Raw genomic sequence first — 16,232 nt, 5'->3', positions numbered from 1 at the left:
GTACATTCAGAGACCTAGATCTGAAGACAATCATTTTCTATTACACATCATCTCACAGATGCAGCCACACACTAAAATGTTCATCTGAGGCCACAGATAAACTACAGAAGACAGAATGCATGTAGGAAAACATAAGATCAGAGGGAAATAAACCAAAAATCTCTTTGCCTTGTAGGACAACTCTTTTGAAATTTGAAGAGGACTATGCACGGTGACAGACAATCGTGTTTGTATATACATTTTAAGAAGGTGTCAGATCTACCTGAATGCTTTCCCTGCCCATCCTGTCCCCTGCACTTTGTCCTTCCTACTGTCTCCTAATCTACCTTTCATCGTTTTGTCTCTGTGTCAGCGTCTGCTTCAAGGCCATCTACTCTCGCTCCCCATTGAGTGCACACAGTGGGGTTCCTGTACACACAGGTAACAAAGTGCCATAAATGGTGGTGAGGGAGGATAGAAGCAAGATCACCCTTTGTGCAGGGGAACCTGAGGGAGTTTCCCGGGTGATGGGAACTACCTATATCTAGATTGATGGGGTGCTTATGCTCAATTATGTTGGAAATATTCCCTGACTCCATGGTGCCTTGGGGTCAGACAGGTATAATGGTGGAGAAGGGTGAGGACCAGCAGTGACTGTGGTAGAGGAGTGAGGGTCAGACCCATGCCCAGGCTGCCAGGTCTCCACAGACAGTACCAAGTGTAGGAGGACTCTGAGGAGCAGAGATTTCTTGATCAGACCCATGGACTACATAATCATCCTGCAGTTTCCTCACTGAGCGATGGCCACAGCACAAGGACAGCAGCTGGAGGACACCCTGATCATCGCTGGAGTGGAGCAGTGGGCCGGGGGGATTGAGTCAGGGAAAGGGACAGGCAGAAGGTAGTGACAGGGAGTCTGAGAGACAAAGAGAAGAGAAGGGACCCTTCTCTGCTGACTTCACCTACATTTCTGTGTGACCGAAACGAGACCCTTGTCTCGCAGGGAAGGGAAGAGGGCTGGCAAAACACCCAGTGACATACTCAGCTCAAGTGCCCAGGGTATCTGCCTTGCTCTTGAGTACCTAACACAGGAAGCACGTGCTTTCTGTCATGATTGGAACTGCAGCTCGTAGCATTTAGTGAAAATCAATCCAATTATGCCTCCCTCAGCATTAAAGTACTCCAACAAAATTAAGTGAACACACTGAAAGATACAACGCAGGATAAAGTCCAAAGGTAGATCGACAGCAATACTTACGGGAATACAGTCTATCTGAAAAGGAGGTAGGTACCCTAGTGCAGATCTTCAGACACCTGGCCGATATCTGAAAACGTAAAAAAAATAAAAAAGTCCTTACTCCAAAAGCAACATTAGCGCTAGACACAAAGGGATCATGATTAAGGTTTAGAGAGCAACCATATGACTTCATGGTGCTGTATCCATGAGAACAAGTCTCATCAAATTATACCCTTTAATTTGAGGCTCTTTGTTATATGTACATTATACCTCATTAAAGAGAGTTTCAAAGCACAAAATACTAGAAGCAAATGTGGGAACGTTCCTTTCTAATCCTGAAGTGCATGGATGAGATGAGTCTGTCTCCCATGTCTCAAAAATCCAAAATAATACACTTAAAAAATTAATAATAGCAGACTAAGCAGACCCTGAGCTCACGCTGTCCCATGTTTTCAACTGCATAACATCCACATCCAAGTCCATGAACCAGCGAGGGATCCAAGACTGGCACAACAAACTCCACACCTAAATAGAAGCTGCAGCAGGAAGGTCAGAAAGTTGGAGGCTGGCTGCCTGCAGAAGGAGCAGAGAAAGTGAGCCCTCACACGGGGGAGCTGACACAGGGAAGACTAACCTCCATAACATTTGGTATTAAAACCCAGAGGGGCTGAATTCCCTTGAGTTTACATCCTGGTGCTTTGGAGGTCAGCCGACCCAGCACCGGGTGATCCAGAAGGATGAGTGATAGCCAGGTCCCTGCCTGTGTAGAGACGCAACGTAAACATGGCATTTCACACAATGCTTAGGCCACAGGAGACACATGTATTCATGCTGATTCTTGACTCAGCTGGCCTGCCTGGGTCCCACTGACATCACTGAGAGCAAGCAGAGCCCACAACAGACACGCAATCAGTGCAGACCCTTGCATGCACTGAAAGGAAAAGTAACCCAGACACAACAGCAGGGAGTGAGCAATACCCATACGATATCCTCCTGCAGGTCCAGGGCCTATAAATGGAGACGTGCACTGCTGAGGACTCCAGGACCTCTTTTTCATAAAGGCATTAATTTCAAGATCAGAAGGCACAGCTGACTTTCTTAACACAGAGAAATAGGGCCAGAGAGACAGACAAAATGGACACACAGAGATGTGTATCCACAATGAAAGACCTAGTCAAAGCCACAGCCAGAGATCTAAGCCAAAGAGATATAAGTAACGTACCTGATACAGAATTTAAAGGAATTATCACAAGGATACTCATTGGAGTTGTGAAATGAGTAGAAGAGTGAGACCCCTGACATAGAGATAAGAAATAACACAGTAGACACTGAGGACACAATAAAGGAGAAACATGCTTGCTGGAATGAACAGAGGGATGGAAGAAGCAGGCGAACAAACTAGTGACCTCGAAGACTGAGTGATGGAAATGAATCACATTGAACCAAAGAGAGAGAACAGAATTCTGCAACGTGAGATGACACTAAGGGAACTCAGTAACTACAAGAAACATAATAGTATTCGTATTGTAGGAGTCCAGAAGGAAGAGAAAAGGGGGAAGAAAATGTATTTGAGGAAACAATAGCTGAAAACTTCCCTCATTGGGGGAGGGACACAAACATCCACATCCAGGAGACTAGAGAACTCCCGTCAAAATCAGGCCAACACACAAACCTACTGTAAACAAACTTACAAATTAGGGTGAGAATAAAGAAAAACTCGTAAAAGCAGCAAAACAGTCCTTAACTTACAAGGGAAGACCCATGAGGCTAGCTACATATTTCTGAACAGAAACTTGGCAAGCCAGAAGTGAGTGACATCACATATTCAAAGTGCTGAATGGAAAAATCAGCGGCCAAGAATACTCTATTCAGCAAGGCTATCTTTCAGGATGAAGGAGACACAGACTTTCCCAAACAAAAACTAAAGGAGTTTGTACCACTAAACCAGTCCTGCAAGAAATATTAAGAGGGATTCTTTGAATGGAAAGGAGAGACCAACAGTGACAGTATAGAGGTAGAAGACACAATTCAAGTAAAAAATGAACATTTCTGGAAAAAAATCTATTAAAGACATCAGAGAAATGGATTTGAACTATAATAACATCTACCAAAAACCTAGGGAGGAGAAAGTAATGGGTTCAAAGGTAAATGACCATCAACTTAATACAAACTGCTAAATGCAGAAGAGGTTATATAAACATCTAACAGTAGCCATATCCTAAAACCAGTCATACCTATGCTAAGAATAGAGATAAGGAAATAAAAATATATCACTAAAGAAAATAAGCAATACATGAAAGAAAGGCAAGAAAGGATCAGAGAAACTCATTAGAAACCACAACAAAACAGGCAATAAAATGGCAATACATATATACATATCAATCAATTTTGAGGGAAATGGAGTGAATGCTCCAATCTAGAGAGGTAGGGAGTAAGAATGGATGAAAAAACAAAACAGATTCAGATGCCTACAAGAGACCCACTTTACACCTCAAGAATTATAGTGAGGATAGAGAAACATCACACAAATGAATGTCAAAAGAAATCTGGAGTAACAATACTTGCATCAGAAAAAAATACACTTAAAAAAGTACATAACAAGAGACAGAGGAGGACAGTCTATAACAGTAAATGGTACAATCCAAAAAGAAGACATAACAACTGTAAATATATCCCACAATTGAGTGGGATTTATTCCCAAGCTACAAAGGTGGTTCAATATTCGCAAATCCATCAATGTGATACAATACATCAACAGGAGAAAGGCTAAGAACCAGATGATCGGGGCATCTGGGTGGCTCATCCTTTAACAGTCTGAAATCAGCTCGGGTCATGACTTCATGATTCCTGAGTTCATGTCCCGCGTCAGACTCTGTGCTGAAAGCTCAGATCCAAGAGCCTCCTTCGAATTCTATGTCTCCCTCTCTCTCTGCCCCTCCCCTGCTCACGCTCTGCCTCTCTCAAAATTAATAAACGTTAAAAGAAAAGAACCATACAGTCATTTCAATACATGCAGAAAGGAACATTTGCAAAGTACAACATCCGTTCATGCATGTAACCCCCTAAAGTAGGTTTACAGGAAACATACATTAACGTCATAAAGGTTAACTATAAAAACCCTGCAGTTATAATCAACCTTAATGGGGAACATCTGAGAGCTTTTCCTGTAAGGTCAGGAAGAAGACAATGTTGTTTACTCATACCACTTTTAGTAAACAAATGACTGGAAGTCCTAGCCACATCCAGCAGACAAACGAAACGAAACGATTTGCAGACTACATGACACTATATATAGAAAACCCTAAAGAGCCCACCCAATAACTCTTAGAACTGATAAATGAATTCAGCAATGTCACAGGATACAAAATCATTGTACAGAAATCTGTTGCATTTGTAGATAATACTGAAGCAGTAGAAAGAGACATTAAGAAAACAGTCCCATTTACAGTCATATGCCAAAAATAAGATATCTATGAATAAATCTAACCAAAGTGGTGAGCGACCTATACTCAGAAAAGTATAAAACAGTGATGAAAGAAATTCAAGATGACACAAAGAAATGGAAGGACATTCCGCACTCATGGATCAGAAATACAAATATAGTGAAAATGTCTATACTTCCCAAAGCAATGGACAGAATTCATGGAATTTCCATCAAATTACCGACAGCAGTTTTCACAGAACGACAACAGTCCTAAAATTTGTATGGAACCAAAAAAGCCCGCAATATTCAGAGTAAACAATCTTTATGTGAAGTGATAATTATGGATGGCACTATGCCTCTGGATCTTCTGCTCCAAAACACAATAACTCTGGCTTAAGCATTTGAACAAACGTTAGGCATATCCCAGCCAAGGATCATTCTACAAAATACATTGTACCAACGTACCCTCAACACTTTGCACCTTATGAAAAATATGGAAAAATCTAAAAATTGTCATGGCCAAGTGGAGCCTAAGGAGATGGGATGAGTCTGGGCTAGGAGAGGTTAAAACCGAAGCAATCTGAATACAAATATAAACTTTACTTCATACTACCATATCTCTTTGATACCTTGATTGTGATCATGTACCAACCATTATGACATCAATAGGGAGAAAACAGTCTGATGTATGTGGATACTCAGTATTATCTTCCCAATTTGTTTTGGTAACTAGAAACCCATCATGAGAGAATAGATTATTAGTAATCATGTTTTTTCTACACATAAGAGTATATAACTAGTTCCAGTATTAGTTACTAGTGATGTACATGTACCTATTCTTGTTCTTACTATTGTTTAATTTAAATAATAGCATTCATGGTACAGAAAACTGAATGCATGATAAACACTTCATAGAAACATCTGGCTTTACATATTTTAAGATAATAACGTATGTATATACCACTCTATTATGTGGTATGTAAATTGTTTTTCTGATCTTGAACGAGCATGTCATTGAATGGCTTTCCATAAAGGTGGTTATGCTAGATCATGAATGATTCTCAGATTTTATAGGATGGACGTCACATCATGCCTGAACATTGTCAAAAATAAAAACACACACGCGGACAGATGAAGCATTGTGACTGGCTCACTTATTGTAAAGAACCCTTGCTTTAATATTTTCACGTATACTTTTAGCAGGAATATAAGAGAATCAAATATTTCCAAATCAAGCAGATATTCAAAGACTGGAAGAATGATAGGGAGTTCAAAGGGTTTCAGAAGGATAAGATGTGACCATGAAGGGGGAGTCCACAGGCAAGCAGCTTTCTCTGGTCCACACTGACATGTTTGCATGAGGATATGTGACTTGCCAAAGGGTAAGTCCCAGAAGTACCAGAGGGAAAGACAACGCTTTAGGGCGGGGTGACGTGGAAAGGGTGCTTCTGTGCCTAAGAGATGGGTCAGCAACCTGGCTGGGGGTCCCTGCGTCAAAGACTTCAAAAGGCCAGCAGTAATCTAGACTCACAAAGATCTTAGTAACATAGATCAAAGTAACTTAGAGCCACAAAGATCTTAGAGCCACAGAGTCGATCTTCAACTATGATTAGGAGATGGTCAGAGTTTCACAGGATACGATCTTTGAGCCGGCAGTAGATGGCTAAAATATTATTTAGGGCTATACATTTAATAAAAAATGTATGTGTAAAAATTTGGGTCTGGAATGTTAAGAAAAATCACAGGCCCATCATGGAGTTAGTTACGTTAAGGCCACATGTCACGAAACCTAATTTCATTCCTGCAGGAATGTAACCTTTCACCGGTCAGCAAATAATTTCCTAGTCAGTACTGGAAATTTAACTGATAGATCCCTGCCATTCCCCTCAGAGAGGCAGTCTTGCCTAAATAAGGTATTCCATGCCACTTTTTTTTTAAAGTTTATTCAAGTTAGAGACAAAGAGAGCACATGCCAGAGAGGGGCAAGACAACAGGGAAAGAGAGAATCCCACAACCAAGAGGTCATGATCTGAGCCAAGATCAAGAGTCAGACACTTAACCAAGCCATCCAGGCACCCCGAGAATGTGGAGTTTCAAAGGTTAGCAGTCTTGGCTGGGATACAGCCATGATGGCACTGGCCTACTCCTGAAAAGAAGGCAGCCAACAACTTGCAGTCAGATGGCATTGAAACAGTGATCTGTACAACGCCTGGTGCACACACTGGAGAGATTATACACTGATCGGGGAGAACATCCCTGAGAAGCAGTGTTCACAATGAGGAGACAAAGAGCTAGGACAGGTGGGCTGCGTGGCACCATTTCCCTGTTCTGCACACCTCCCCCCCAACAAAAAAAACACAGAGCCATATGCTGGAAACAAGGCAATCCCCACACTGGGTGCCTAAGCTGCTTACACCAACCCCAACTTCCTGTGTTCTGGAGAGACTGGCCTAGGTCATTGAAGCTTGCCTCTGTCACAATGGACCTGGCCCATTCCCCAGAACACCAGTGGAAGCCCATGACCAGACCACCTCTCTTGACCAGACAGTTATGCTTCACTTCTAGTGGCAATCGTTTCAAGTCTCATTTAACAAGCAGATCGGAGCAGACCTAGATAAGTCTCACCACATTCTGGCCAAGGACCATACATTGCTCATACAACTGGCTTGAAGGATAGTGCAGCCAGAACATAAAACAGTGCATGCAACACACACCACAGACACTCCGTGATGTGCCAGGCCCTGGACACTTGATGATCTCCTCTTCATAAAGCCATTCATCTCAGAGGCAGGTAACATAATGAGCTTTGGTAACAGAGAAGGCAAATACTCAACCAAAATGCCAAGACAAGAGGAATGCATCCCAAATGAAAGAACAAGATAAGGTCATGGCCAGGGACATGGAAGGAACACTTCCAAACTCATTCTATGAGGCCAACATGGCCTTGAGTCCAAACTGGACAAAAACCCCCACCAGAAAGGAAAACTATAGACCAATTTCCCTGATGAACCTGGATGCAAAAATTCTCAACAAAAAGTAGCAAACCGGATCCAACAATACATAAAAAGGATTATTCAGGACAATGAGGTGGATTTTGTTCCTGGAATGCACAATAGATTCCATATCTGCAAATCAACTGATGTGATATATCACATTGATAAAAGAAAGGATAACAACCACATGATCCTCTCCATAGATGCAGAATAAACATTTGACAAAATGCAGCAGCATCCTTTCGTGGTGAAAAAAAAAAAAAAACCTCATGAAAGGAGGGATAGAAGTATCATGCCTCAACATGAGACTATCCAGATATGAAAGTCCCACAGCTCATATCATCTTCAATGGTGACAAACTGAGCTTTCCCCCTAAGGTCAGGAACACGATGGGGATATCCACTCTCAGCACTTTTATTCACCATACTGTTGGAAGTCTTAGCCTCAGCAATCAGACATCAAAAAGAATACAAGGTGTCCAAGTTGGCAAGGAGGAATCAATCTTTCCCTGCTCACAGACATGATACTCTCCGTGGAAAATCCGAATGACTCCACCAAAAACCATCTAGGATTGATACAAGAATTCAGGAAAGTATCAGAATATAAAATCAATATGCAGAAGTTGATTGCATTTCTATACACCAGTAATGAATCAACAGAGAAATCAAGGAATTGATGTCATTTACAACTGCACTGAAAACCATAAAATACCCAGGGATAAACCCAACCAAAGAGGGAAAAGATCAGTACAGTTAAAACAATAGAGGGTCTCCTGGGTGGCTCAGTCGGTTAAGTGCTGTCTTTGGTTCTGGGCATGATCCTGCATTTGTGGGATTGAGTCCCTTGACGGGCTCTGTGCTCACAGCTCAGAGTCTGGAGCCTGCCTCAGAGTCTGTGTTTCCCTCTCTCTCTCTGCCCCCCCCCCCACTCATGCACTGTCACTTGCTCGCTCACTCTCTCAAATATAAATAAACATTAAAAAAATTAAAAGAACAAACCATACAACGTCTATAAAAGAAGTTGAAGAAGACACAAAGAAACGAAAAAAAAATCCCATGCACATGGATTAGAAGAACAAATATTGTTAAAATGTCAATACTACCCAAAGCAATTGACAAATTCAATGTAATTCCTATCAAAATAACACCAGCATTTTTCACAGAGCTAGAGACAACAATCCTAAAATTGTATGGAATCAGAAAAGACCCCAAGGAGCCAAAGTAATGTTGAAAAAGAAAAACAAAGATGGAGACATTCCAACTCTGGACTTTATGGTGCATTAGAAAGCCGCAATCATCAAGACAGTATGGTACGGGCACAAGAACAGACACATAGATCAAAGGACCAGAATAGGGAACCCAGAAATGGAGCCTCAAACATATGGCTGAATAATATTTCACAAAGCAGGAAAGAATATCCAAAGGAAAAAGAAGAGTCTCTTCAGCAAATGGTACTGGGAAAACTGGACAGTGAGAAGTATGAACCTGGACTATGTTCTTAAACTTCTCTCTCTCTCTCTCTCTCTCTCTCTGTCACACACACACACACACACACACACACACACACACACACACCTCAAAATGGATGAAAGCTCTAAATGTAAGACAGGAAACCATCAAAATCCTAGAGGAGAAAACAAGCAACCTACCTCTTTGATCCTGACCGCAACAACTTCTTGCTTGTCATTTCTCCAGAAGCAAGGGCAATAAAACCAAAATAAACTATTGGGACCTCAAGATAAAAAGCTTCTGCACAACAGAGGACACAATCAGGAAAACTAAAAGGAAACTTAATGGAATGGGAGAAGATATTTGCAGGTGACATATCAGATAAAGGGTTAGTATCCAAAATCTATCAAGAACTTATCACACTCAACACCCAAAAACCAAATAATCCAGAGAAGAAATGGGCAAAAGACATGAAGAGACACTTTAACAAACAGGACATCTAGATTGGTCACACGTGAAAAGATGCTCACCCTCATTCCTCATAAGTGAAATACACATCAAACCCACAATGAGATATCCCCTCACGCCTATCAGAATGGCTAAAATTAACACCTCAGGAAACGACAGATGTTGGCAAGGATGCAAAGGGAAAGTTTTTCAATGCTGGTGGGAATGCAAAATGGTGTAGCCACTCTGGAAAATAGTATGGAGATTCGTTACAAAAAACAAAGTAGAACTGTACTAGGACCCAGCAATTGCCCTACTAGGTATTTACACAAAGGATACATTAATGCTGACTCCAAGTGGCACATACACTCCAATGTTTATAGCAGCATTATCAACAATAGCTACATTATGCAAAGAGGCCAAATGACCATTGACGGATGAATGGATAAAGAAGATGTATATTCATACAATGGAATATTACACGGCGATCAAAAGGAGTGAAATCTTGCTATTTTCAACAACGCGGAGTGAACTGGACTTTATTATAAGTAAAATATGTCAGAGAAAGACACACATCATATTAAATTCCACAGATGAGAGAATTCATAACACCGAAGAACATAGTGAAAGGAAAGCAAAAATAAGATACAAACAGAGATGGAGTCAAATGATAAGACACCATTAAATAGAGGGAAGAAGCTCAGGGTTCCTGGAGGGTTACTGAATAGGGGTATGTGCTAAATGGGTGATGGGCATTAGAGACAGCACTTGGGATGAGTACTGGATATATTTTTGTAATTGACGGATCACTAAATTCTAATCCTGAAACTGTATTCCACTATAAGGTAACTAACTTGGGGTTAACTTTTAAAAAAGAAGAAATATTAAAAATAAGTAAAGAAATATACTACCAGTCAAAAGAAAAGAGTATATAAATCGGGCTCTTTTAGTGGAAATGAAAGACCAAAATTGTTACAGATAAGAAAGGATCAGAGAAAAATCAAGATACAATGGTAAAACACCTAGTAGGGCACTAAATATATACCTATCAATAATTACTCTAATGTAAATCGACTAAATGCTCCAATCAAAAGACATTGGATAGGGGGTCAGAATGGACAAAGAAAGAAAAGAAAAGAAAAGAAAAGAAAAGAAAAGAAAAGAAAAGAAACAAACAAACAAAACAAGGCCTATCTAGGTACTGCCTACAAAGCCTTATTTGGACTTAAGTCACCTGCAGATTTAAATGGAGGGAATGAAAAAACATTTTTCATGCCAACAATATCAAAAGAAACCCAGTACCAATATTTATATCGGGCAAAAAAACTTTAAAATCGAGACTGTAGTTTGGTACCCTTTAGGTCAATACCTAGTAGTAAAATTGCATGCACCCAGTATTTATAGCAGCTTTATCAACAGTAGCTAAATTATGGAGAGCTCAAGTATCCATCAAGTGATGAAGGTATAAAGAAGTTGTGGGGTCTGTGTATGTGTGTGTCTGTGTATTCATGTATATGCATGTGTGTGTGTTTGTATATGTATATACATATGTATATACAATCTAATATGTATATACATATGTATGTACAATCTAATATGTCTCAGCTTCAAAACGAATGAAATCCTGCCATTTCCAACGATGTGGATGGATCTAGAATGTGTTATGCTAAGTGAAATATGTCAATCAGAGAAAGACAAATATATGATTTCACTCATGTGGAATTGAAGAAACAAAACAGATGAAAACATGGGAAGGGGGCAGGAAAAGAGAAGAGTGGTAACATACTACATGTGTCTCTTAATGATAGAGAAAAAAAAGTGAAGGTTCATGGAGGGAGATGGGTCAGTTCTGGGCTAGATGGGGGACCTATATTAAGAAGAGCACTTGTTGTGATGAGCACTGGGTGTTGTATGTAAGGGATGAATCACTGAATTCTACTCACGAATCCGAGAATGCACTGTATGTCAACTAAGACTTAAATTTAAAAAATAAATAAAGCTGTAACAAGAGATGAAGACAAACACTATCTCATACTAAAGGGGACAACCAAACAAGAAGATCCAATGATTATAAATTTTGATGCCCCAACATGCAACCACCAAGTATATAAAACATTTAACAACAACCATAAAAGAACTCATTTATAATAATATAACGATATTAGAGGACTTTAACACAAAACTCACATCGATGGACAGAACCTGTAAATAGAAATTCAACAAGGAAACAATGGCTTTGAATGACACACTGGACCAGATGGGTTTAACAGATATATTCAGAACACTCCATACTAAAATGGCAGAGTACACATTCTTTTCAAGTGCACATGGGGCACTCTCCATAATTGATCACATTCTAGGTCACAAAACAGGCCTCAACAGGTACCCAAAGACAGAGATCAGACCAAGCATTTTTTCTGACCACAAAGCTAAGAAACTTGAAGTTAACCACACTCACACTCACACACACACACACACACACACACACACACACACACACACACACAGGGGGGAAGGCAGCTTCTCTCTGGCGACTCAGGAGATGCCAAGTTGCTGCTAAGCTCCCAAGGTCTCCCCTGGGGCGGGCGGCAGAACCCGCTGGAAACACAGCTCTGCTCTCTGTCCTGAGACAGTGGTAGAGGCCCTGTGTCCTCTGGGAGCAGCAGCAGCCCTTCCTGCTCTGAAGTGCCCTGGGTCAGAAAAGCCGATGGTGCGCCCTCTGCTGGCCATCACTGCCTAGGCAGAGGAGCCCGCCCCTCCAGGTCTGTGGTGCTTGAGCTCTCTCTGCTGGATACCATGGGAATTCCTGCAATGTTGAAGGCCCTGGTCGCTCAGCTGAGGGACTGAAGGTGCTCTGGGCAACTCCGCCTGTTCTCCACAATGGGAAGGGTCTTAGTGACAGGGCCTGGGACACAAAGAAATCTTTTCCTTCTCCTTTTTTTTGAGTGAAGAATGAAACAGAATTTATTAACATAATGACATCATTTGTAATGTTTTAAGCAATGTCCACAGAAAAATAGACCGCCAATTTACACATGCTGAGCAAGTAATTGTGTTTACCACCAGAGTAGTTAGGTTAGATAAAGAATTGACACCTTTGAGAGGGAGATAACTGCTTCCAGCTATGGAACGAATGAGTCCTAGGGATACAAGAGACAGCCAATGGAATAGAGTCAATCCTGTAATAATATTGTTGCATGCTTTCACAGGATAGCTACACTTGTGCTGAAGTACAACATAATTTATAGACATATGGAATGACTACAATGTATGCCTAAAACTAATACAACAAATGTGTGAAGAATATTTCAATGAAAAGTTGACATCCTTTACGCTATCTTTAATTTATCTTTTTTTGCCAATGAACTATCATTCCTGGGGCGCTTGGGTGGCTTAGTCAGTTAAGCACCCGACTTCCCCTCAGGTCATGATCTTGCAGTCCATGAGATTGAGCCTTGCGTCAGGTTCTGTCCGGACAGCTCAGAGCCTGGAGCTTGCCCCAGATTCCGTGTCTCCTGCTCTCTCCCCCCTCCCTCCCTCAGGCTCTCTCCAAAAAAGAAAAACAGAAACATTATAAATTAAAAACAATCATTCCTAATTTAGAATCTGTGAAATTCCATTTATACTAGATTCTCTAACATCACCATCTTGATGTAGAGAGCTTATCTGAATAGTCACTAATAATATCTTTGAGGACACATATGTGGCAGGGTCAGAATGCAACTTACAGGGAGCTACACATCTGTTATGAATTTATTGTATGTATCCTTGGCTAACATTTCCAATGAAATGTGCTTTAGTGATACAGATGTATGAAATAATGTCCATCAGTCAATAGGTCAAATTCCTATAGGACCATTCATTATGCCTTCAATTACTAACTGCCATCTCTTCAAAATTAAAAGAAAGCTGGGACAAGAAAATGTCTTTGAATTTGATGTAAGACAAGACTATGGTGTTTTAAAAGGTTCACCTACCATCTGGCATCCTCAGTTTGGCAGTGGACAGGAGGATAAAAACCCACGATCTTGATGCACACCACTAGCTCCAGAGGGAGAATATGGACCTTCTTGTCAAATACTTTTTATCAATATCAGCAGTTCAACTCTGCCAGGTTCAGACTGCCGGCTCTGGGGGCAACACAATGCCTGATGCCTGGGTTCAGAACATGAGGAAGACCAGCTGGTAGGGAGCTGCGGGGAAATCCAACAGGGCCTGGGGAAGTGAGGGAGATGGGTCCGGCTTCCCTCCCCACAGGGCGGCTCTAGTGTTTACCTGCCAAAGAGCAGCACACTCTCCCTCAAGACATCCCTCCCCATGACAGAACATGAGGCTGTGCCCCCACAATTCCAGGAGAAATGAGGGATACCCATCTTTTCAAATGCAATAGCCTCTGCAAAGCTTGGCCCCAGGGATGTTGGAGTCTTGGAGTCATACAACACTGGTGCCCATGATACCTGCCGTTTCTGCCCCAGCACTCAGAGACACTTCATACATCCCCTCTCCCCTGGCCCATCTCACCCCATCCACATTCCTGGACCAGGTCTCTACTTTCTCCTTGTACTTCTTCTTTGTCTCTCTTTATCTCTAACCACATCACTCTCTATTTCTTCCTTTCACTCTCTAGGACTTGCCCAATTCCCCTATCACAAATTCAATGTCTCTCTCCCTGCCTGTCTCTTTCTCCACCTCTCCCCAGGCTTCAGGATATCTGCTTTCTGCATGGAGCCCTGTCCAGGAGCACAGGGCACTCCTGTCTCTCCCTCTCTCATGTCTTGTTTTGTCCCAGGCCCTGATCACAATGGAGGAGAATCCCCTGTACAGCAGCTGCTCATGTTGACATTTGCTAGAGCAATGCTGGCAGCATGTGGACAGCCAGACATTTACCCTTGGTGGCTAATCCATGACCCAAAAGCTTCTGGAGGGCTGGCTGCTTCCCTAAGCTGGGAGGAAAAAGGGGCTCAGAGGTTTCGGGGTGCCTGGGGCAAAGTGGATTGGCTTGGCCGATGTAGAAGGAGCCATATGCTTACCCACAACTCTCCTGGGTGGTGTCCAAGGAACCTATCTCAGACCATGGAGCTCTGCCCTCCCGATTCCTCAATAAGGCAACAGGGGAAGCTTTGTGGGACATCATGTGGGACTCACCACAAAAGCTGCGCCATTTGCCCCCTTGAGGCCACCTAGATTGGTGCTATTGGTGCTATTGGAAGCTGGTAAGGTGCACAAGGGCACAAGAGCTGAGTTAATGCAGGGCCTCCTTACCGGTCTCCTGAATCCATTACTCACCATCGGAAGAGACCCTTTCCTGGAGACAGATACCTGTCCTCCTCATCAGCACGAACCCCATCAACTAGCACGCACGCCATGTGGTCATGAGTATCTATCTACAGATATAACAACCATCACCAGATCTCCCTAAAGGATGTATCCAACTCCTCAGATGGAACTATAGGTCCCTTCCAGGCATTACAACCCCAAAGAATGATCTGTCTTCTTCCACCAATCCTGTACATGCTATGTGTTGGCTGACTGCATATACAGGAACCCCAAAGTGTACGCTTGATGGGGAACGAGTGTTATTTTCCTGGAAGCTGACGCTGACACAGAAACACAACTGTGACAAGTGTATTAGGGGACATTAGGAAGGACAAAGTGGAGTGGACAGGGTGGGCAGGGAAAGCATTCAGACCAAGGGGCAGATTAGACACCATCTCTAAATATATAATAACCATAGCTGGTTTGTAATGGTTCAGTGTTCTCTCCAAATTTCAAACGGATTGTCCTCTACGTCAAAGTGATTTTGACTTATTGCAAAGGGATCTTCTGTTCTCCTCTATGCATTTTGTCTTCTACAATACATCTGTGGCCTTGGATGAGCACATATTTGTGTGGCTGCATTTGTATGTCTACCTCAGATCTTAGATGTAGATGCCTGAATATACACATTCTCATACTTATCTTTTCCTTCTTTGTAAAGTAGGACCTGAATTTTAATGGAAAAAACACAGGGGTCGTTGTTGTATCTTTGGAAACAGGAATTGCCAATCTCCCAACCTCAGGCATTATACCCTTAGTTTCATGAAACTGAATGAACATCTGTTGATGATCTTCTGTGTGCAGATACATTCATTTCCACCCTGAGAAGGGTGAATTCACACTCATCCCATACATTTTACAAATTCCTTATGTGCTTAACCACCTCTTCATCGCACTGACATCAGAGACCAACATTGTTCCTGCTTCTCAGATTACAATGCTGAGGCTCTGAGATGGCCCCACTGAGAGCTGGCATTAGGGCTTAGACAGCAGGATCACAGGCAGTGCCTCTGGAAATTGTGAGGGAAGTTTCAGAGATGTACACCTTCATGCAGGGTCATGACAGTAGGTTCAGGGGTGCGGTGACAAGATTCCAGCAGGGGCGTTTCCTGGTCAACCCTGATTTCCCTGGTAAGAGTCTGATTCAGGCTGAAGGCCAAGGAAGCCACACAGCTAATCTACAACCTTTCATCACATTTAGTCTCACAGAGGCACACAAACTTAGGCAGACAAGCATCCCATAAGAACCAAGGAAAACTACAAATCTCCAGGGAATTCTTTCACAAGGATCCAGAATCTTCAGGAGAACCTCCAAGAGAAACAACAGTCTTTATTTAGATAATGAACTGGGTGCACTTTGGCCACAATGACATTTCAGAGATGATACC

Source organism: Prionailurus viverrinus, unplaced genomic scaffold, assembly GCF_022837055.1.
Source record: "Prionailurus viverrinus isolate Anna unplaced genomic scaffold, UM_Priviv_1.0 scaffold_52, whole genome shotgun sequence".
NCBI lineage: Eukaryota > Metazoa > Chordata > Mammalia > Carnivora > Felidae > Prionailurus > Prionailurus viverrinus.
Note: the sequence above shows the minus strand (reverse complement) of the source record.